At 43.2% G+C, this 22,544-nt stretch overlaps 1 protein-coding gene across 3 annotated transcripts in view; it reads left to right on the top strand.

Annotated features, from left to right (window-relative positions):
* ARHGEF28 (Rho guanine nucleotide exchange factor 28) overlaps positions 1 to 22,544 on the top strand; it is a 354,612-nt gene that overhangs the window by 185,050 nt on the left and 147,018 nt on the right. The gene's annotated exons all lie outside the window — the stretch shown is intronic.

Below are 22,544 nucleotides of genomic sequence, written 5' to 3'. Positions count from 1 at the left end.
CGATTATCTCCTGCACACCTTCACAGAGACCTTTCCTCAAATCTGGATTGTTCTGTGACACCATTTCACAATGTACCACCAGATTGTTCTGTGACACCACTTTATAACATACAACCAGATTGTTCTGTGGCATTACAACATACAACCAGGATTGTTTCATGACACCACTTTACAGCATACAAGCAGATTGTTCTGTGATATTACTTTACAACATACAAGCAGATTGTTCTGTGATATTACTTTACAGCATACAACCAGATTGTTCTGGGACACCGCTTTACTACCACTTTACTATATAAAACCAGATTGTTCTGTGGCATCACTTCACTACATTCAATCAGATTTGTTTTGTGACACCAGATTGTTCTGTGGCACCATTTTACTACCACTTTACTACATACAACCCGATTGTTCCCTGACACCAATTTATAACAAACAATCAGATTGTTTTGTGACACCGCTTTACTACATACAATCAGATTGTTCTGTGACACCACTTTGCTACCACTTTACTACATACAACCAGATTGTTCTGTGACACCACTTTGCTACCACTTTACTACATACAACCAGATTGTTCTGTGGCATTACAACATACAACCAGGATTGTTTCATGACACCACTTTACAGCATACAAGCAGATTGTTGTGTGTGATATTACTTTACTACATACAACCAGATTGTTTTTTGGCATCACTTTACAACATACAACCAAGATTGTTCTGTGACACCACTTCATAACATACAAGCAGATTGTTCCGTGATATTACTTTACTACATACAATCAGATTGTTCTGTGACACCACCTCACAACATACAACCAGATTGTTCCCTGACACCATTTTATAACAAACAATCAGATTGTTCGGTGATACCACTTCACTACATACAATCAGATTGTTCTGTGACACCACTTCACAATATACAACCTGATTGTTCCCTGACACCAATTTATAACATACAACCAGATTGTTCTGTGACACCACTTTACTACATATCAGATTGTTCTGTGGCACCACTTAATAACCTATAACCAGGTTGTTCTGTAACACCAGTTTATAACGTACAACCGGATTGTTCAGTCACACCATTTACAACATACAACCAGAGTTCTTCTGTGACACCACTTCACAACATATACCCTGATTGTTCTGTGACACCCCTTTACTGCATACAACGAGTTTCTGTATTATGTCATGACATACAACTAAATTGTTATGTAACACCAACTTTACTACATTTCACAGGATTGTTCTGTGACACCACTTTACTACATACAATTAGAATGTTCTGTGACAACCCTTCACAACATACGACTGGATAAATAACATAAAACCACCTGTTTTGAACCCCTAAAATCCCGCAGCACATTCTTCTGTGATGCAGCCTCGTTCAGTTGAATGGGTCACTTTGGTGGGCAGTATAATACATATTGTCTGCATGTTTTTTTTATGTTTTTTTTTTGTGTGCTGCAATTGAAGTGTTAATGTTGATGCGCCTTCAGTATTTTTCTAGGAGCATCTGACAGCGAAAAGGTGTGAATGGGCCCCACAGCAAACCATGCATTACCGTGTGTTGGGCAATGTACAGTAAATCTCAGGGTTTATATATACTAAAAAAAGTCATGACTGTTGATTGTTTAAAGAAATTGTAAATCTGAGGTTAACTTTATCTAAACCTAAAGCCAAAGTGTAATCTATTGCAGGTCACCAATTCTTAAGGGACAGTTCACATTGACAGTTGTGCTAGAAAGCAGCTACTAGTGTGCAGTTGGATGGAAGCGGTGCATGTGATCCATAAAGTGTGTGTGTGTGTGTGTGTGTGTATGTATGTGTATATATATATATATATATACACATAGACAGTATCTCACAAAAGTGAGAACACCCCTCACATTTTTGTAAATATTTTATTATATCTTCATGTGACAACACTGAAGAAATGACACTTTGCTACAATGTAAAGTAGTGAGTGTACAGCTTGTATAACAGTGTAAATTTGCTGTCCCCTCAAAATAACTCTACACACGGCCATTAACCATTTAAGCCCCGAAAGATTTTACCCCCTTCCTGACCAGGGCCTATTTTGCACTTCGGCACTGCGTGAATTTAACGGACAATTGCGCAGTCGTGCGACGCTGTACCCAAACGAATTTGACATCCTTTTTTTTCCCACAAACAGAGCTTTCTTTTGGTGGTATTTGATCACCTGTGCGATTTTTTTTTTTTTTTTTTTTCATGCGCTATAAACAAAAAAAGAGCGACAATTTTGCAAAAATAACAATATTTTTCACATTTTTATATGAAATTCCCCCCCAAAAAAATGTAAAAATCAAAATTTTTTAACATTTTAGGCCAATTTGTTTTATGCTACATATGTTTGGTAAAAAAAATCGCAAAAAAAGCGTATTTTGATTGGTTTGTGCAAAAGTTATTGCGTTTACTAAGTAGGGGAAAGATTTTTGTCATTTTTATTGTTTTTTTTTTTTTAACGAGTAATGGCAGCGATCTGCGATTTTTTTTTTTTTTGTTGCGGGACTGCGACATTGCGGCGGACAGATCGGACCCTTGACTGACATTTTTGACAATTTTGGGGGTACCAGTGACATTACTACAGTAATCAGTGCTATACATATGCACTGTTACTGTAAAAATGACACTGGCAGGGAAGGGGTTAACTTTATTTGAGAAGGAGGGGTTAAGTGTGTCCCTAGGGGCGTGATTCTTACTGTGATTGGATGTGGCTTGTGATGTAACAGCACAGATCAACGGTCCTACATAGCAGGACCGTATGATCTGTGCTGTTACACAGGGGAGAATGACAGGCGGCTTTGTTTACATTAGCCACCTGCCTTTCTCCCGTTGTAACCGACGATCGCGAGTGACCGGCGGACAACTCTTGTAACAGCTGAATCTCCTCAGAGCAGTTGGAAGTGCCCCAGCGTAGCCTTTTCCTAGAGTTCAGGCTCCACCCAGTCACCTCAGGTCTTTGTAGCCAATCCCAAGGGAGCTACTTAACTTCTTCTCTTTTAGGTTCACACCCACAGTGATGCCATGCTTCCAGCAGTCAAGGCTCCCTTTCCCTAAAGGAGGTTCAAGGGGCCTTCAATATTTTGTGTGGCCACCATTATTTTCCAGCACTGCCCTCACCCTCTTGGGCATGGAGTTCACCAGAGCTTTACAGGTTGCCACTGGAGTCCTCTTCTACTCCTCCATGACGACATCACGGATCTGGTGGGGGTTAGAGACCTAACCCCCACCAGCTCTGTGTTTAGGTCTGGAGACATGCTTGGCCAGTCCATCACCTTTACCCTCAGCTTCTTTAGCAAGGCAGTGGTTGTCTTGGAGATGTGTTTGGGGTTGTTATCATATTGGAATACTGCCCTGCGGCCCTGTCTCCGAAAAGAGGGGATAATGCTCTGCTTCAGTATGTCACAGTAAATGCTGGAATTCATGGTTCCCTCAATGAACTGTGGTTCCCAGTGCCGGCAGCACTCATGCAGCCCCAGACCATGACACTCCCACCACAATGCTTGACTGTAGGCAAGACACACATGTCTTTGTACTCCTCACCTGGTTGCCACCACACACACTTGACACCATCTGAACCAAATAAGTTTATCTTGGTCTCATCAGACCACAGGACATGGTTCCAGTAATCCGCGTCCTTAGTCTGCTTATCTTCAGCAAACTGTTTGCAGGCTTTCTTGTGCATCATCTTTAGAAGAGGCTTCCTTCGGAAACGACAGCCATGCAGACCAATGTGATGCAGTGTGCGGCGTATGGTCTGAGCCCTAACAAGCTGACCCCCCCACCCCTTCATTTTCTGCAGCAATGCTGGCAGCACTCATACGTCTATTTCCCAAAGACAACCTTTGGATATGACGCTGAGCATGTGCACTCAACTTCTTTGGTCCACCATGGCGAGGCCTGTTCTGAGTGGAACTGTCTTGTTAAACCGCTGTATGGTCTTGGCCACCGTGCTGCAGCTTAGTTTCAGGGTCTTGGCAATCTTCTTATAGCCTAGGCCATCTTTATGTAGAGAAACAATTCTTTTTTTCACATCCTCAGAGTTATTTGCCATGAGGTGCCATGTTGAACTTCCAGTGACCAATATGAGAGAGTGAGAGCGATAACACCAAATTTAACACACCTTCTCCCGATTCACTCCTGAGACCTTGTAACACTAACGAATCCATGACACTGGGGAGGGAAAATGGCTATTTGGGCCCAGTTCGGACATTTTCACTTAGGGGTGTACTCACTTTTGTTGCCAGTGGTTTAAGCATTAATGGCTGTCCGTTGAGTTATTTTGAGGGGACAGCAAGTTTACACTGTTATACAAGCTGTACACTCACTACTTTACATTGTAGCAAAGTGTAATTTTTTCCAGTGTTGTCACATGAAAAGATATAATAAAATATTTACAAAAAATGTGAGGGGTGTACTTATTTTTTGGGGATTTTATATATATATATATATATATATAATATAATATAATATAATATAATATAATATAATATAATTTTTTTTTTTTTTTTTTTTTACACAAATGTTGCTAAAATCTCACAAAGCTTGGTAGGAGGTGGTGGATTGCCTTTCACTAAAAGCATTGCATGCTGTCCTTCAGCACACATCACCACAGTAGGGGGATCTGATTCGGCCTGATAGGAAACAAGTACTTTGCTTTGTCTTATGGTGGGGCAGAGCTGCACAGCTCAGTCTTACTGCGCCTGGTGTGAACAGGCCCTAAATGTGATGGCTACATTCGTTTTCTTTTTATAGGCTTTTCATTTATTTTCACGGCCAACTTCCTGTCTAAGGTGACCCCTCTGTGAAATGGGAACAGCAGCGTTGTCACTCTGGGGAGAGGATAGTGTCAGATTCACCAGTAGATTTACTAAATACAGACTTGATTAACAAATTGAAGCTGAACTTCAGCAAACACTTTTTATAAGAAGTTACAGCTAGTAGGTTTCAGAAAAAGGTTTTACATAAATAAAAGCTGGCCATTGTAAGTACCCCTGTCACTAGTAAATAGTTTGCCCCCCTAACTGCCACTTTTGCTGGGTAGCTTTTTTCTGTTAAAGGGAATGGAAAAAAAAACATAATTTCTGACTGTATCAGTAGGTGAAAATGCTTGGTTTTACTTTAAAGCTGAACTAAACTGCACTGGAGCACCACAAACTGAAAACAATATTTAATTTATTTTTAATATTCAAAGCAAACTCACCCAGCTATCCATGTCTCCATGCTTTATTTTTATTGAGAAATCACATTGAAAAACAGCCACTAGCGTTTCTGGCTGTGGCCAACTTCAGTAAGTGCAAATTATATACAGTGGGTACGGAAAGTATTCAGACCCCCTTAAATTTTTCACTCTTTGTTATATTGCAGCCATTTGCTAAAATCATTTAAGTTCATTCTTCTTCCTCATGAATGTACACATAGCACCCCATACTGACAGAAAAACACAGAATTGTTGACATTGTTGCAGATTTATTAAAAAAGAAAAACTGAAATATCACATGGTCCTAAGTATTCAGACCCTTTGCTGTGACACTCATATATTTAACTCAGGTGCTTTCCATTTCATCTGATCATCCTTGAGATGGTTCTACACCTTCATTTGAGTCCAGCTGTGTTTGATTATACTGATTGGACTTGATTAGGAAAGCCACACACCTGTCTATATAAGACCTTCCAGATCACAATGCATGTCAGAGCAAATGAGAATCATGAGGTCAAAGGAACTGCCTGAAGAGCTCAGAGACAGAATTGTGGCAAGGCACAGATCTGGCCAAGGTTACAAAAAGATTTCTGCTGCACTTAAGGTTCCTAAGAGCACAGTGGCCTCCATAATCCTCAAATGGAAGACGTTTGGGACGACCAGAACCCTTCCTAGAGCTGGCCGTCCGGCCAAACTGAGCTATCGGGGGAGAAGAGCCTTGGTGAGAGAGGTAAAGAAGAACCCAAAGATCACTGTGGCTGAGCTCCAGAGATGCAGTCAGGAGATGGGAGAAAGTTGTAGAAAGTCAACCATCACTGCAGCCCTCCACCAGTCGGGGCTTTATGGCAGAGTGGCCCGACGGAAGCCTCTCCTCAGTGTAAGACACATGAAAGCCTGCATGGAGTTTGCTAAAAAACACCTGAAGGACTCCAAGATGGTGAGAAATAAGATTCTCTGGTCTGATGAGACCAAAATAGAACTTTTTGGCCTTAATTCTAAGCAGTATGTGTGGAGAAAACCAGGCACTGCTCATTACCTGTCCAATACAGTCCCAACAGTGAAGCATGGTGGTGGCAGCATCATGCTGTGGGGGTGTTTTTCAGCTGCAGGGACAGGACGACTGGTTGCAATCGAGGGAAAGATGAATTAGGCCAAGTACAGGGATATCCTGGACAAAAACCTTCTCCAGAGTGCTCTGGACCTCAGACTGGGCCGAAGGTTTACCTTCCAACAAGACAATGACCCTAAGGACACAGCTAAAATAACGAAGGAGTGGCTTCACAACAACTCCGTGACTGTTCTTGAATGGCCCAGCCAGAGCCCTGACTTAAACCCAATTGAGCATCTCTGGAGAGACCTAAAAATGGCTGTCCACCAACGTTTACCATCCAACCTGACAGAACTGGAGAGGATCTGCAAGGAGGAATGGCAGAGGATCCCCAAATCCAGGTGTGAAAGACTTGTTGCATCTTTCCCAAAAAGACTCCTGGCTGTATTAGATCAAAAGGGGGCTTCTACTAAATACTGAGCAAAGGGTCTGAATACTTAGGACCATGTGATATTTCAGTTTTTCTTTTTTAATAAATCTGCAACAATGTCAACAATTCTGTGTTTTTCTGTCAGTATGGGGTGCTATGTGTACATTCATGAGGAAGAATAATTAACTTAAATGATTTTAGCAAATGGCTGCAATATAACAAAGAGTGAAAAATTTAAGGGGGTCTGAATACTTTCCGTACCCACTGTATGTAGCATTTACTTCCTGGAATCCATCTGCCCTCAGCCCAGGCAGGAGGGTGTGCTTAGCTGAAAAAACTTCTCCTGCTCTCCTGAAGACTTCTGGGATATGTATAACATCAGTTTGACCTAGGCCAGAAACCAAAAAGCAGTTGAAGAAATGTAAAAAAAAAAAAAAGTTAAAACAAATACGTAAATATACTATACCATCCTATCTATTCACTAACACTAGGTTTTAAGGATTAAAAATAGTAAATATTGATTGAGAGAGTTTAATTGTGCTTTAAATAAGGGAATAATAGCTCTCTTATCAGCTTTTTTTTTTTTTCTGTTTTGTTGTTTCACATTTTTCTTTACTTCCTGCCTAGTTAAACATTGTGCCTAGAACAGAAAGTAAGGGGGAATCTCGAAGGGTCCTTTCACATGGGCTTTCTGCCCGGCGGACTCCGTTTTGCTCAGTGGGATCAATCCCCGCTGCGCAGGCGGATGACAGATCTGTCTCCGCTTACTTTGCAGAGATCGACCTGTCAGATCCCCGCTTTCCTCTATGGGAGATCGGATGAGAACGGATCGACTGTCTGTTTTCATCCCATCCGATCCTCCAGATGAAAGGGGCCTAACGGAACCCATGATAGCAGGAAGGTTGCAGTTGGGCATGTATTTGAAATTCTGCATGCTTCCTATAGTCCAGGATTCCCCCTGGACTGCCCTGCTATTTGAACAGAATCTTGTGTTCTAGCAGGTCCATAACATGTCCTACCATAGTAGAAAAAGTATGGCAGGGATGGTCAGCCTTTTGAAGAGCAAAGGCCACTTTAGTGATTTGGTAACCAGTTGCTGGCCACAATGAAATGAAATAGTTCAGAATTTTTAGCATAATGAACTATTAATGAAATTTACCATAATGAACATTTTCCTCCTGCAGCCTCTGAATGTCAGCTGGAGGGAGTGGAGGATAAGTTAGATTTCATCAGTTGCAGGAAGGAAATGGAGGGGATCAGTTATTGTATATTTCGCCCCAGCCATCCCTTCTGTCCAAGTGTAAACCAGAATGTGGCAGGGAGGCCACTAGGGTCCCATGAAGCATGGGGCAAGGTCACCTTCGTGACCCTTGATGCTACACCAGTGGTTGAGAGGTTTGGCAAAAACAGGTCTCTGTGGTAAAACTATGTGGTTTTACCACCCCCCCTAACAAAAAAATGTAAACAAGTTCGTACTGTCCTGAGCCCGCTATAAGGCTGCTTTCACACTAATATGCTGCAGTTTACCCGTACCATAGGTACAGTGCAGTGCACCTGTGGCTTTCTTTCCGGTTAGCTGCACTTTGCCAGAGATGTATAGTAACTAAGTAGAACTACTTCACTACTGTACTTAAGTACCGAAAGGCAGTATCTGTACTTTCCTGGAGTAGATTTTTTTTCTTCTACTTCCACTTTTACTTCACTACATTTTTTCAATGATTTCAATACTTCTACTCCGATATTTTTTTTTTTGTACTGCATAGTTACTCGTTACTATTATAAAAATGACCACTGCCAGAACAGTAGATGGCAGGTTTCATGAAGCTCAAAACATGTGTATTATCAGCGCATACGAAAATAAATGCTACTGTATGTATAAATAAACGCTGCATTTGAAATAATAAAAAACAATATGATGTTCAAACTTTTGACTTCTTTCTTTAATAACTACATAACACATTACTTGTACTTTTACTTTCAGTACTTGAGTAGCAATTTTTTTTTTCAAAACTACTGGTACTTTTACTTTCAGTACTTGAGTAGCAAAATTAAAAAAAAAAAACTACTTGCAATACTTAAGTACAAAAAATGTTGAATACTTTAGTACTACTCAAGTCACTTTTTGATCGAGCACTTCCACTTCTACTCAAGTCACTTTTTGATCGAGCACTTGTACTTTTACTCAAGTATGGGTTTCGAGTACTTTATACAACTCTGTTTGCTATAGACTTCTATAAAATCCTGCAGGTGTGGTACGCTTTCAGTAAGTGCACCAAAACTCCTGCATTCAGTTTGAAGTCAAGGGCCACTTTAGAGGGCTCCGAGGGCCACGAGTTGAGCACCCCTTATTTATAGTCACCAAGCCAAGCATTCTGCCTTCCTGCCCAATTTTGCTGAGGGTTTCTACGTTTGCTGGGCCTCCTACCAACCACCAGTGCTGAGACATTTTTCCGTTCACTGACCACCAGGGTAAAGGATTTTTTTCTCCCAGTGATGCTGCTGCATTTGTAACTTCGCCTCTTTAGGCCATACCAAGTATTCCATGCAGTGTAGCCAAGCCCAATTTTTACCATGCAGCACTTCATTACATCTACGCACCCAGGTGTCCCTTTTTCTCAAGAATGAATTCCAGGCATGGGTATTTTTACATAGTTACATTGTTTGAGCCAGTTTGGTCTGAACAAATTATTTCAAGTTAAATGGAACATGGAGATCAGCTTTAAGTTCTAAAATTGGAAGTTATGAGCTAGTCTTGTGATCCAGATACCCCTGACATACAAAATACAGAGATCTTGGACCTGTATATGTCAGGTCAATGCCGCATTGTTCCTAGCTCTCAAGTGTTTTGTGTTTGCTCCTAGATTTTAAAAGATGTTTCTTCTTTAGGTGATTATCGGGCATATTATAGATGCTAAATTATGTTCTGTATGGTGGGGGGGGGGGGGGGGCTACGCCCTGCCACGGACACAGTTTGTACCCATTTTGGGGTGTCTGGGGTGGGGACTGGGTCTCTCCTCGCCCGTTTGTCCTCTGGTTTAGTTGGTCTTTTGAACTATGCATATGCCTTCTTTGAAGCAGCACAGCTACGGGACCTCGTGTATTGCAATGTCATGTATCTCACTGTTGCATTATCTGATATCGATGTGCCAATGTTTTATATGCTTGCACACACTGTTGTGGTGTGTGGCCCTTTTCTGTATGCTACCACTTTCTGTTGTTTTACTGTTTTGTTAAAGCTTAATAAAAACTATTGAATACTAAATTATGTTCTGTATACTTGATCAATGATCAGTATTATTTGTGGCATACTTTTTCTAGCCCCTTTTTTCAGTTTTATCTGCTGGTATAGTTCTGTAGACTTTGGTTAGTAGGAAATGTTAGCTGAGTGGACTGGTTTATGTTTTATTTATATTGATTTTTTTTTTTTAGCCTTGCTATATAGCATTTGTTATTCTTTAATGGATACAGTTAGTGTTGTGTTTTCTTTGACTCCACCAATGGCCATTTATATCAGAGCTTATATATGATCTTGTGCTTTATGTTGGCATAACAACTGTTTCAGTCCCCATTCACACTTTTGTATGTGAGGCATTGATGCACATTGGTCAGAAAAGTCCAACTTAGGTTTTTTTTATCCATCTTCTAGACCAGGGGTCTCCAAACTGCGGCCCATGGGCCAAATGTGGCCCTTTACTGGCCTTTATATGGCCCTTGCGGCACTATTCCTTCCGCTGATACCAAAGATGGGACACTATCACTCCCACTTAGGCCCCTTTCACACATATGGTCCGTTCAGTTCATCAGTTCAGTCACGTCAAAATGTATCAGCTTTTCATCTGTTTTCCTCCATTTTTTCATTCGTTTTTCATTCGTTTTTCATCCGTTTTTCATTCGTTTTTCATCCGTTTTTCATCCGTTGTCATCCGTTTTTCGTCAGTTGTCATCCTTTTTCATCCGTTTTCATCAGTTTTTTATCCGATCTGTTTTTTTGACGGATGAAAAGTAGGGCATTCATCCGTTCAAAAAAACGGACATTGACGGAAGCGTATGAAAACGGATGTTAACTGATGATCATCCGTTGTTATCCATTTTTACATAGAGATACATTGATGTCCGTTTTTCATCTGTCAACGGATGGATGAAAAACGGACAAACGGACCGTGTGTGTGAAAGGGGCCTTACACCGACAATGGGGTACTATTCCTCTCACTGACACCAGAGATGGTAAACTAATTCTCCCACTCACACCAATGATAGGGCACTATTCCTCCCACTCACACCAATGATAGGGCACTATTCCTCCCACTCACACCAATGATAGGGCACTATTCCTCCCACTCATACCAATGATAGGGCACTATTCCTCCCACTCACACCAATGATAGGGCACTATTCCTCCCACTCATACCAATGATAGGGCACTATTCCTCCCACTCACACCAATGATAGGGCACTATTCCTCCCACTCATACCAATGATAGGGCACTATTCCTCCCACTCACACCAATGATAGAGCACTATTCCTCCCACTCATACCAATGATAGGGCACTATTCCTCCCACTCACACCAATGATAGGGCACTATTCCTCCCACTCATACCAATGATAGGGCACTATTCCTCCCACTCATACCAATGATAGGGCACTATTCCTCCCACTCACACCAATTATGGGGCACTATTCCTCCCACTCACACCAATGATAGGGCACTATTCCTCCCACTCACACCAATGATAGGGCTCTATTCCTCCCACTCACACCAATGATAGGGCACTATTCCTCCCACTCATACCAATGATAGGGCACTATTCCTCCCACTCACACCAATTATGGGGCACTATTCCTCCCACTCACACCAATGATAGGGCACTATTCCTCCCACTCACACCAATGATAGGGCTCTATTCCTCCCACTCACACCAATGATAGGGCACTATTCCTCCCACTCATACCAATGATAGAGCACTATTCCTCCCACTCACACCAATGATAGGGCACTATTCCTCCCACTCACACCAATGATAGGGCACTATTCCTCCCACTCACACCAATGATAGGGCACTATTCCTCCCACTCACACCAATGATAGGGCACTATTCCTCCCACTCACACCAATGATAGGGCACTATTCCTCCCACTCACACCAATGATAGGGCACTATTCCTCCCACTCACACCAATGATAGGGCACTATTCTTCCCACTCACACCAATGATGGGGCACTATTCCTCCCACTCACACCAATGATAGGGCACTATTCCTCCCACTCACACCAATGATAGGGCACTATTCCTCCCACTCACACCAATGATAGGGCACTATTCCTCCCACTCACACCAATGATAGGGCACTATTCCTCCCACTCACACCAATGATAGGGCACTATTCCTCCCACTCACACCAATGATAGGGCACTATTCCTCCCACTCACACCAATGATAGGGCACTATTCCTCCCACTCACACCAATGATAGGGCACTATTCCTCCCACTCATACCAATGATAGGGCACTATTCCTTCCACTCATACCAATGATAGGGCACTATTCCTCCCACTCACACCAATGATAGGGCACTATTCCTCCCACTCACACCAATGATAGGGCACTATTCCTCCCACTCACACCAATGATAGGGCACTATTCCTCCCACTCACACCAATGATAGGGCACTATTCCTCCCACTCACACCAATGATAGGGCACTATTCTTCCCACTCACACCAATGATAGGGCACTATTCCTCCCACTCACACCAATGATAGGGCACTATTCCTCCCACTCACACCAATGATAGGGCACTATTCCTCCCACTCATACCAATGATGGGGCACTATTCCTCCCACTCATACCAATGATAGGGCACTATTCCTTCCACTCATACCAATGATAGGGCACTATTCCTCCCACTCACACCAATGATAGGGCACTATTCCTCCCACTCATACCAATGATAGGGCACTATTCCTCCCACTCACACCAATGATAGGGCACTATTCCTCCCACTCATACCAGTGATCTTTTATTTACTCCCTCTGACCACTCTCTGCCCCCCCTTAAGTTTGAAGGGCAGTAAACTGTCCCTTTGTTTCAAATGTTTGGAGACCCCTGATCTAGACTTTTGATAGGTATGGCATTGCATTGCAACATGCCCTCTCAAAAGCAATAAAAACAGACCCAGATATATAGCCTTGGGCCCCATGATTTTACATTCTCAGAGAAACCCTGTGCTGGTTATCATGGCAATCGGCCATTTTCTACTTTCTGTTTGAGAGAATGGAAGTGAGAATGTTTTTTCTATGGGCATTAAGAATAGTTAAAGGCTCTGTAGGCGGCCTGGGAATATGATTTGGCCAAATATGTCCCATCATGCTTTGCTAACAGGTTAGAATTCTCTGAGCAGGTAAGGAAATTTCCCTTTCCATGTTTGCAAGGGATATCATGTAATAAGTGAACCTTCAGGAGTTGATTAGGATTTTGATTTGCTTCTGCAGAAACCTATATTTCCAGTGTGTGTCATAGCATTATGTTATACATTTCTTTTCTTACTTGCTTTGTTTTATCCGAAAGTAAACCTGTTAGGCAGTTTTTGAGTCACTGACCTGGAAACAAGTATGCAGATCAAGAAAGTCAGACAACATTTTTTTTATGCAAGCTTGAGAAAAAGGCTGTGCATGATAGTCAGGCAAATATCATTTCAGGAGCAGAACCTTCCGGCCTCTCAGGACAGGTTTTTTTTAGGAGGTCCATCTATTCGAAACTCTCTGTCTTTTGAGAACTTCACTGGTAGGAGACCCCGAGCCAGCCTGTTTGCAATGGTCACTATAAGGGATTTGCCACTCTTTAAAATACACTATATTGTCAAATGTATTGGGACGGCTGCCTTTACACGCACATTACCATTAATGGCATTTCAGTCCGTAGGGTTCAATATTGAGTTAGTTCACCCTTTGCAGCTATAACAGCTTCAACTCTTCTGGGAAGGCTGTCCACAAGGTTTAGGAGTGTGTCTATGGGAATGTTTGACCATTCCTCCAGAAGCGCATTGATGAGGTCAGGCACTGATGATGGATGAGAAGGCCTGGCTGGATCAAATTTTGATTTTACTGACAAGGGAAAATTCCTTGTTTTCTATGGTGTCAGTTCACACCACAACATTGCAGCATCTCTGCAGTGAATAAGACTTTATTAAATTATCACCCGTGACACACATATGTACTTTTAAATGTGTGCAGCTAAAACTTAAAATTGAAAACTGGTTTAATAGATCCTTTTTCAGACTAGTAAGGTAATTAGTGTTGATATTTCCATTGTGCACATTATAATTTTAAATTAATTCATGGTCTGCAATTTTCTTTTTTTATTAAAATTTTAGCTACGTTCTGTCTGCAGTGTTTCTTGTAGGTGCCACCTGCTGGTGAAATCTAATAATGCGCTGTGACCATGAAATGTAACTGTCTAAGAGAACCAATCTGAGTAGTTTGACTTTAGTCTGCAAAGCACTGCATACAGCAATGTATTCAGGTCATGCTGTCATGGAACCAAGACGTTTTAGAAGGTGATATTCATTATTGGTGATATTAATATTTCTCAGAAATCCTCTTTAAAGTAGTTGTAAACCCTTACATATACCCAGTGAAGTGACTAGCCTCAGGTGATACACCGTCATTAAACAAATGCTCCTTCATGGGTTGTACCTGTTTCTCTAGCTTCTGAGCTTTCAGAAGACGGGACTGAGAGCTAAAATTACACTCTGCAGAGCCTTGTCAAGAGAACCCCTGAAAGCTGATTGGAGGGAAGGGGCACCCCACCCCCTTAAAACAGTAACAGAGCTGAGGCTGTTAATCACAGGCTGTGTGCTGGAGTTCCCTCCCCTGTCACCTTTTTTATTTTGGTGTCAGAAATGACTCCTGCTAATAGCAGAGAAACGAGACACTTGGTGCTCTTTATTGAGACAAGTACACACTATAGAGGAATACGCTTTGTTCACATTTCATTTCTGAGGTTGACCATTTTAAGCCACGTTGTGATTTTTGTTGGCCTTTACCATTATTTAAAGTGATTATGAACATACTGTACAATGTTATAGAAACGTACCTATCCAGCGGTCCCGCAATGTTGGCACCCTAGCTGAATTTTCAATCGGCTCTCGGGTGCTGCCCCTGCCATTCCTTGTAAGGGAAGACTTTACTGCTGGTTCCCTACTGCGCATGCACCAAGGGCACTAAGCTTTATGAATGGCCAGGCGGCAGGGGGAAGGAAGAGGGGGGCCGAATTTCCTGTGGCGAGGTCTCTCGGAAGTGGAGACTGATACCTGTCAAAAACCTCTCCACTGAAAGGTGCCAAAGATGGCAGTGGAGGGGGGAGAAAGCAAACAAGTGGAGCTTCCCATTTTGGGTGGAGCTCCGCTTTAAGCAGAGGGAGTGTTCAAGAGGCAGGCTGTGATTGGTCAGGGGTGTGGTGGCTGAACAAACTACCCAACACTGGCATGCTGTGTGTCCGCACAGTGTCCTGTACCTCTGAATGGCCAGCCAAAGGATGAAAACTGACCACGCTAACACAGATCAGCTTTTGTGCTTTGTGTGGTCAGTTTAGAACAAGGAAGAGAGGTGACTGGCAGGATAAACTAGGTACTTCAGATGGAAGAAGTGCATGAAAATGATAAGAGACTATGATTTTATAAAACACACATATGTGGACACACACCTAGAGAAAAAAAATAATTAGGGTAACATAAACTTCAGTTCTTTGGTAAAGGTGTATATTATGTTCCATCCAATTTATCAAGTATTTGTGTGTATATGTATATATATATATATATACAGTACAGACCAAAAGTTTGGACACACCTTCTCATTCAAAGAGTTTTCTTTATTTTCATGACTATAAAAATTGTAGAGTCACACTTCAAGAGGTAGTCACCTGAAATGGTCTTCCAGTCTTGAAGGAGTTCCCAGAGATGCTTAGCACTTGTTGGCCCTTTTGCCTTCACTCTTTGCCCAGCTCACCCCAAACCATCTCCATTGGTTTCAGGCCCGGTGACTGTGGAGGCCAGGTCATCTGGCGCAGCACCCCATCACTCTCCTTCTTGGTCAAATAGCCCTTACACAGCCTGGAGGTGTGTTTGGGATCATTGTCCTGTTGAAAAATAAATGATGGTCCAACTAAACGCAAACCGGATGGAATAGCATGCCGCTGCAAGATGCTGTGGTAGCCATGCTGGTTCAGTATGCCTTCAATTTTGAATAAATCCCCAACAGTGTCACCAACAAAGCACCCCCCACACCATCACACCTCCTCCTCCATGCTTCACGGTGGGAACCAGGCATGTAGAGTCCATCCGTTCACCTTTTCTGCATCGCACAAAGACACGGTGGTTGGAACCAAAGATCTCAAATTTGGACTCATCAGACCAAAGCACAGATTTCCACTGGTCTAATGTCCATTCCTTGTGTTCTTTAGCCCAAAAAAGTCTCTGCTTGTTGCCTTTCTTTAGCAGTGGTTTCCTAGCAGATATTCTACCATGAAGGCCTGATTCACACAGTCTCCTCTTAACAGTTGTTCTAGAGATGTGTCTGCTGCTAGAACTCCGTGTGCCATTGACCTGGTCTCTAATCTGAGCTGCTGTTAACCTGCGATTTCTGAGGCTGGTGACTCGGATGAACTTATCCTCCGCAGCAGCGGTGACTCTTGGTCTTCCTTTCCTGGGGCAGTCTGCATGTGAGCCAGTTTCTTTGTAGCGCTTGATGGTTTTGTAACTGCACTTGGGGACACTTTCAAAGTTTTCCCAATTTTTCGGACTGACTGACAGACTTTCATTTCTTAAAGTAATGATGGCCACTCGTTTTCCTGTACTTAGCTGCTTTTTTCTTGCCATAATACAAATTCTAAGGCCCCTTTCACACATATGGTCCGTTCAGTTCATCAGTTCAGTCACGTCAAAATGTATCAGTTTTCCATCCATTTTTCATCCGTTTTTCGTCAGTTGTTATCCGCTTTTCATCTGTTTTTCATCCGTTGTCATCTGTTTTTCATCCGTTGTCATCCGTTTTTCATCCGTTGTCATCCGTTTTTCATCCGTTGTCATCCGTTTTTCATCCGTTGTCCTCTGTTTTTCATCCGTTGTCATCCGTTTTTCGTCCGTTGTCCTCTGTTTTTCATCCGTTGTCATCCGTTTTTCATCCGTTGTCCTCTGTTTTTCATCCGTTGTCATCCGTTTTTCATCCGTTGTCCTCTGTTTTTCATCCGTTGTCATCCGTTTTTCGTCCGATCCGTTTTTTTGACGGATGAAAAATGGGGCATTCACCCGCTCAAAAAAACGGACATTGACGGAAGTGGATGAAAATGGATGTTAACTGATGATCATCCGTTGTCATCCGTTTTTACATAGAGATACATTGATGTCCGTTTTTCATCCGTCAACGGATGGATGAAAAACGGACAAACGGACAGCATGTGTGAAAGGGGCCTCACAGTCTATTCAGTAGGACTATCAGCTGTGTATCCACCTGACTTCTGCACACCACAACTGATGGTCCCAACCCCATTTATAAGGCAAGAAATCACACTTATTGAACCTGACAGGGCACACCTGTGAAGTGAAAACCATTTCAGGTGACTACCTCTTGAAGTGTGACTCTACAATTTTCATAGTCATGAAAATAAAGAAAACTCTTTGAATGAGAAGGTGTGTCCAAACTTTTGGTCTGTACTATATATATATATATATATATATGTGTGTGTGTGTGTGTGTGTGTGTATATATATATATATATATATATATATATATATATATATTTTTTTTTTTTTATCAAGCCAGATGCTATAGCACAGCAATGCTTACTACAGTTGTTTGTTGAGCCCTGTGGCATCTGCACGTTAAGGAGTTAATTGGCGTCTTGCTCTTGCAGAGATATAATTATGTAAAATGGAACCGTGCTCAGGAAATCTCTCTGGCCATTGTATCCTCAATCTTCATGATTGTTTTAGATGTAAACCTTGGTTTGATTGTGAATAATGCCATGGAGTAAGAGCTCATCTCTATTTGGTCTAATCCTCTTTGTGCCACAGACAACAAGCAGAGGAGGCCAGGAGGTGGGATGGGGGAGGCCATTCACAGTTACACAAAGTTGGTAAAACTCTAGCAGATGTTTTGTGGATTTCTCCCGTTTTATGAGCGTGCGTCATTCATCTGATTGCAGTTCCTGTGACAGACTTAACGTTTACTTCCTAACTAGTAAATACACAGAGAGGAGTCAGTGATTCCAGATTTCCCTCTTCTCCTTTCATCTCCTGTACAATTTACTGGGAGCTGCGACTGTCCTATGGAAGAGGGGAAGAACTCTGCTAAGCTGTTTATGGCCACCTAACCTTCTTTTCATTTTAAACAGCAAAATCCTTACTGTAAAAAAAAAAAAAAAAACAACATGACACAAATACCCATCTCAACACAAGATGAGATCTGAACCTTAAAGGGACTTAACAATATCCTTAGTCTCCAAAAATAATCTATACGCATCAACTACTAAAGGCCTTGTGCCATGAAATTGTTTCTTACTGTGTTTTCTTGTCTCCTTGTAACTTCCTCCATGAGCTCCCAAACCTATTCTTTTCCCCTGACTCTTGTTTGAAATGAGTAGTGCATGTTCGTTGCGGATGTTTTCACTGCTCTATGCACACTACAAATCACATAGTCCATCTCAGGAGCTAGAAAGAGAGGGTGGCTACGTTCCAACATACAGTGGAACCATCGAGAATAAATATAGCCACCCTATAACAGGAAGTCCGATCACAGCGGCAATAAAAGTATTTTAGAGGAGGAGGCTGAGAAGAATAGAAGGTGCTTTTTCCACAGTCGTCTTCCAGAGCACCCCATTCAACAGCAACAGGAAACACATCACCAATACAGGAAGTCCCTCTGCTGAACTGGTCAGTTTTATGTGTTTCCTCCGGACGGAGGAGATGCATCACCTGGAAGCTGGGTGAGGCCTGTGTTTCTCTGGCTTTCTATTATTAGTTCCACTCACACCTTTACCTACTTGGCTCCACTGGGAGCAGCTAGTAGGAATATCTGCAAGACGGCCCTCCAAGACCCCTCCTCGGCACAGGAAGGTGTTAGCTTGGTTCCCTTTCACCTTCTGTGCCTGGCGATGGCCATGAGTGGAAGCAGCATACCCTCTTGACAGGAACCTAAACAGGCAGCGCGGGTCCCCAGTACAGGTGTCTGGGTGCGTGCACTGTCTGCACTATAGGATATTTTTTTAGCAAGGGCTCACGCAGTACAGAATAGAGGGGTGCACTTGGAGGCTTGTTCTAGTGGATTTTTGGCATCCCTAATCAGAGTTGTATAAAGTACTCTAAACCCATACTTGAGTAAAAGTACAAGTGCTCGATCAAAAAGTGACTTGAGTAGAAGTGGAAATGCTCGATCAAAAAGTGACTTGAGTAGAAGTACTAAAGTATTCAACATTTTTTGTACTTAAGTATTGCAAGTAGTTTTTTTAAAAAAATTTGCTACTCAAGTACTGAAAGTAAAAGTACAAGTACTGTGTTATGTAGTTATTAAAGAAAGAAGTCAAAAGTTTGAACATCACATTGTTTTTTATTATTTCAACTGCAGCTTTTATTTTTACATACAGTAGCATTTATTTTCGTATGCGCTGATAATACACATGTTTTGAGCTTCATGAAACCTGCCATCTACTGTTCTGGCAGTGGTCATTTTTATAATTGTAACGAGTAACTATGCAGCACAAAAAAAAAATATCGGAGTAGAAGTATTGAAATCATTGAAAAAATGTAGTGAAGTAAAGGTGGAAGTAGGAGAAAAAAATTCTACTCTAGGAAAGTACAGATACCGCCTTTCAGTACTTAAAGTGGAGTTCCACCCTATTTTTATACTTACCTCCATCTTCTCGCTCCGGGTCACCTGAAAAATAAATGGATAATCGCATATTTTTTTTTTTTTTACTTACCTCGTAGCGAAGAAAATATACTTACCTTACTTCCTTCTTCCTCCTTCCTCGGCCGCGGCCCGTCGTCACTTCCTGGCTCTGCAATGATTCCTGGGAGCTGAACGTCATAGCTCCCAGGAATCATTGCGCCTGCACCGGCCCCGACGTCAGTTCCGGGTCGCGCGCGTCATCCCCTTCTAAACAGCTTCTGGGCATGCCCAGAAGCTGTGGAGGGGTGACGCGCGCGACCCGGAAGTGACGTCGGGGCCGGCGCAGAGCATCGTGGGACCACAGAAGGCGGAAGAAGACGCCGAAGAGGACGCGCTGGCTTCAAGCTGCCCACATCTGAGATGGCAGCGCTGGACAAGACGTTTGCAAGGTAAGTATTTCGTCTTGCAGGTAAGTGCAACCCGGGACAGATCAGAGGCTAGCCATTGTGGAATGCACTAGCCCTGACTGTCCCGGGGGTATTAAAAAAAAAAAAAACAAATCCTGGGTGGAACTCCGCTTTAAGTACAGTAGTGAAGTAGTTCTACTTAGTTACTATACATCTCTGTCCCTTATATCCCTGAAGTTCTGTAGTCCTGTCAGCATTTTAGGCCAACACCTTCCTGCTTGGTCTTTTCAGGTGGCAGTAGGTGAACAAAGTACCTTGAGTGTCTCCATATAACAAGGTTTTTTTGCATAAAGCATGTTATTCTTACACAGTTGAGATTAACATGGGTCCCTGAAGGGATAATGTATGTCTCAAGGCACAGGGCTTTGTCACATTCATATACAAGGATGTAGGTGGTGAAAAGTCACTATAGACGTATGCCTTTGTAGCAGATCCCTGTGTTTATTTTCTATATAGGGTGGTGATTTTTTTTTAGGGTGGTGAATAATAAATTATATATTATATAATTTTTATATCTCCACCATAGATTAGACCTCGTCATTCTATGTAGTGTCTGTTGAGGCTAGTCTCTTTTGAGAATTTAAGATAACTGGGTCCACCATATCTATGATAATTATGGTAATTCCAAGGGTGGTAATGGTCTTTGGACTTTTAAGGACCCTCCTTATTATAGTAAGTTCTTGTTAATCCTCTCATGGGCTGTCCTGGAAGACGACTGGGGAAAACCGGAGTTAGACTTACCAGTAACTCTTTTTCCAGGAGTCTTCCAGGACAGCCAGGTTCCCGCCCTTGTGTTAATGTTTGTTTTAATGTTTGTATATGCTTTAGAGCCGGTTCACACTGGGGCGACTTGTCAGGCGACCTGGTCGCCTGACCAGTCGCCGCGGATCGCCTGCCATAGATTAGCACAGGACCCGTTCTAATAGGAGCGACACAAGTCGCTCCGACTTAGAAAAAGGGTCCTGAGCTTCTTTGGGGCGACCTGGAGCGACCTGCATTGACTTCAATGATATGAAGTCCGTGCCGGCCGCTCCGAGGTCGCAGTGCGAGCTGCGCACTGCGACTTCACAGGTCGCCCCGGCAAGTCGGGTCGCTGCTATGTGAACCGGCTCTTAAGGTTTCGTCCTTTGGGTTATTGTTTAGGCTCCATGTACATGGGACGTTGTAAATGGCCATTAAGGAGCAGTTGGGAGTTTTTTTTAGAAGCCCCTGAACCCATCTACATTTTATCTTATCTGTCCATGTACACAGGGTCGTTTACAGTCATTTGCAGGCAGTTGAGTTCAGGGACGTTTTTTGGAACGCAATTATTTGCGTTCGAACGTGTGTTTCCCGGCTTTTGAAACGCAGAAACGCGGCAGAACATGACCAAACGTGACCGAACGTGATGAACGTACGTTCAGCCACGTTATACGTTTTTTTTCTTTCATTCAAAATCAATGGTTCCCTATGGGAGCCTATTGATTTGAATGGAAGTCGCACCGCAAGTCGGATCAGGATGATCAGACTTGCGGCGCAACCTGCGCTGTGAGAATCTTAAGGGGGAACTCCACGCCAAAAATGAGAAAAAAACGGCATGGGGGTCCCCCCCAGTTTCCAAACCAGGCCCTTCGGGTCCTGTATGGAATTTGAGGGTAGCCCCACGCCGAAAAAAACGGCGTGGGGTCCCCCCCAAAATCCATACCAGACCCTTATCCGAGCATGCAGCCCGGTAGGGCAGGAAGGGGGAGGGGACGAGCGAGTGGCCCCACCCCCCCGGACCATACCAGGCCACAAGCCCTCAACATGGGGGGGTGTTGGTGCTTTGGGGCAGGGGGAGCTCTGCACCCCCCACCTCAAAGCACCTTGCCCCCATGTTGATGAGGACAAGGGCCTCATCCCCACAACCCTGGCCGGTGGTTGTGGGGGTTTGCGGGCAGGGGGCTCATCGGAATCTGGAAGCCCCCTTTAACAAGGGGGCCCCCCAGATCCCGGCCCCCCTCCCTATGTGAATGGGTATGGGGTACACTGTACCCCTACCCATTCACCCCATAAAAGGCAGTGTATGTAAATAACGACAGGAGACGTTTTGGGAAGTTTATTAAAAATCTTCATCCGGTCTTCTCCTGCTCTGGTCTTCTCCCTCTCCTGGTCTTCTGCTCTTTTGCTGTCCGCTCTTCTGCTGTCCAATCTTCTGCTCTTTTTCCCTCGGCTCTTCTCTTCTTCCTCCGGTCCTCCTCCGACGATGTCTCCGGTGATTATGCCGGTCTCTGGTCTCTGCAGCTTGTTATATAGCCATTGTGGGCGTGGTCTCCCGGTGACATCACCGGGGCCCCCGCCCCCTTATGTCTCCCACGCCCATGATGTAATCGCGCCTCCGGCCAATCAGATGGGCGGAGGGTGCGATCCAGGAAGCAGGACGGCCGAACATGTCGGCCGTCCTGTCGCTGAGCGGGCGGCACTGCAGGGGCTTCGTTTTTATGTAAGCTAGCATACTAGCTCATTATGCCTT

The sequence above is a fragment of the Pelophylax lessonae genome (genome assembly GCF_965119305.1).
Source record: "Pelophylax lessonae genome assembly, chromosome: 1".
Taxonomy (NCBI): Eukaryota; Metazoa; Chordata; class Amphibia; order Anura; family Ranidae; genus Pelophylax; species Pelophylax lessonae.
Note: the sequence above shows the minus strand (reverse complement) of the source record. Positions and strands in the feature narration are given on the sequence as shown.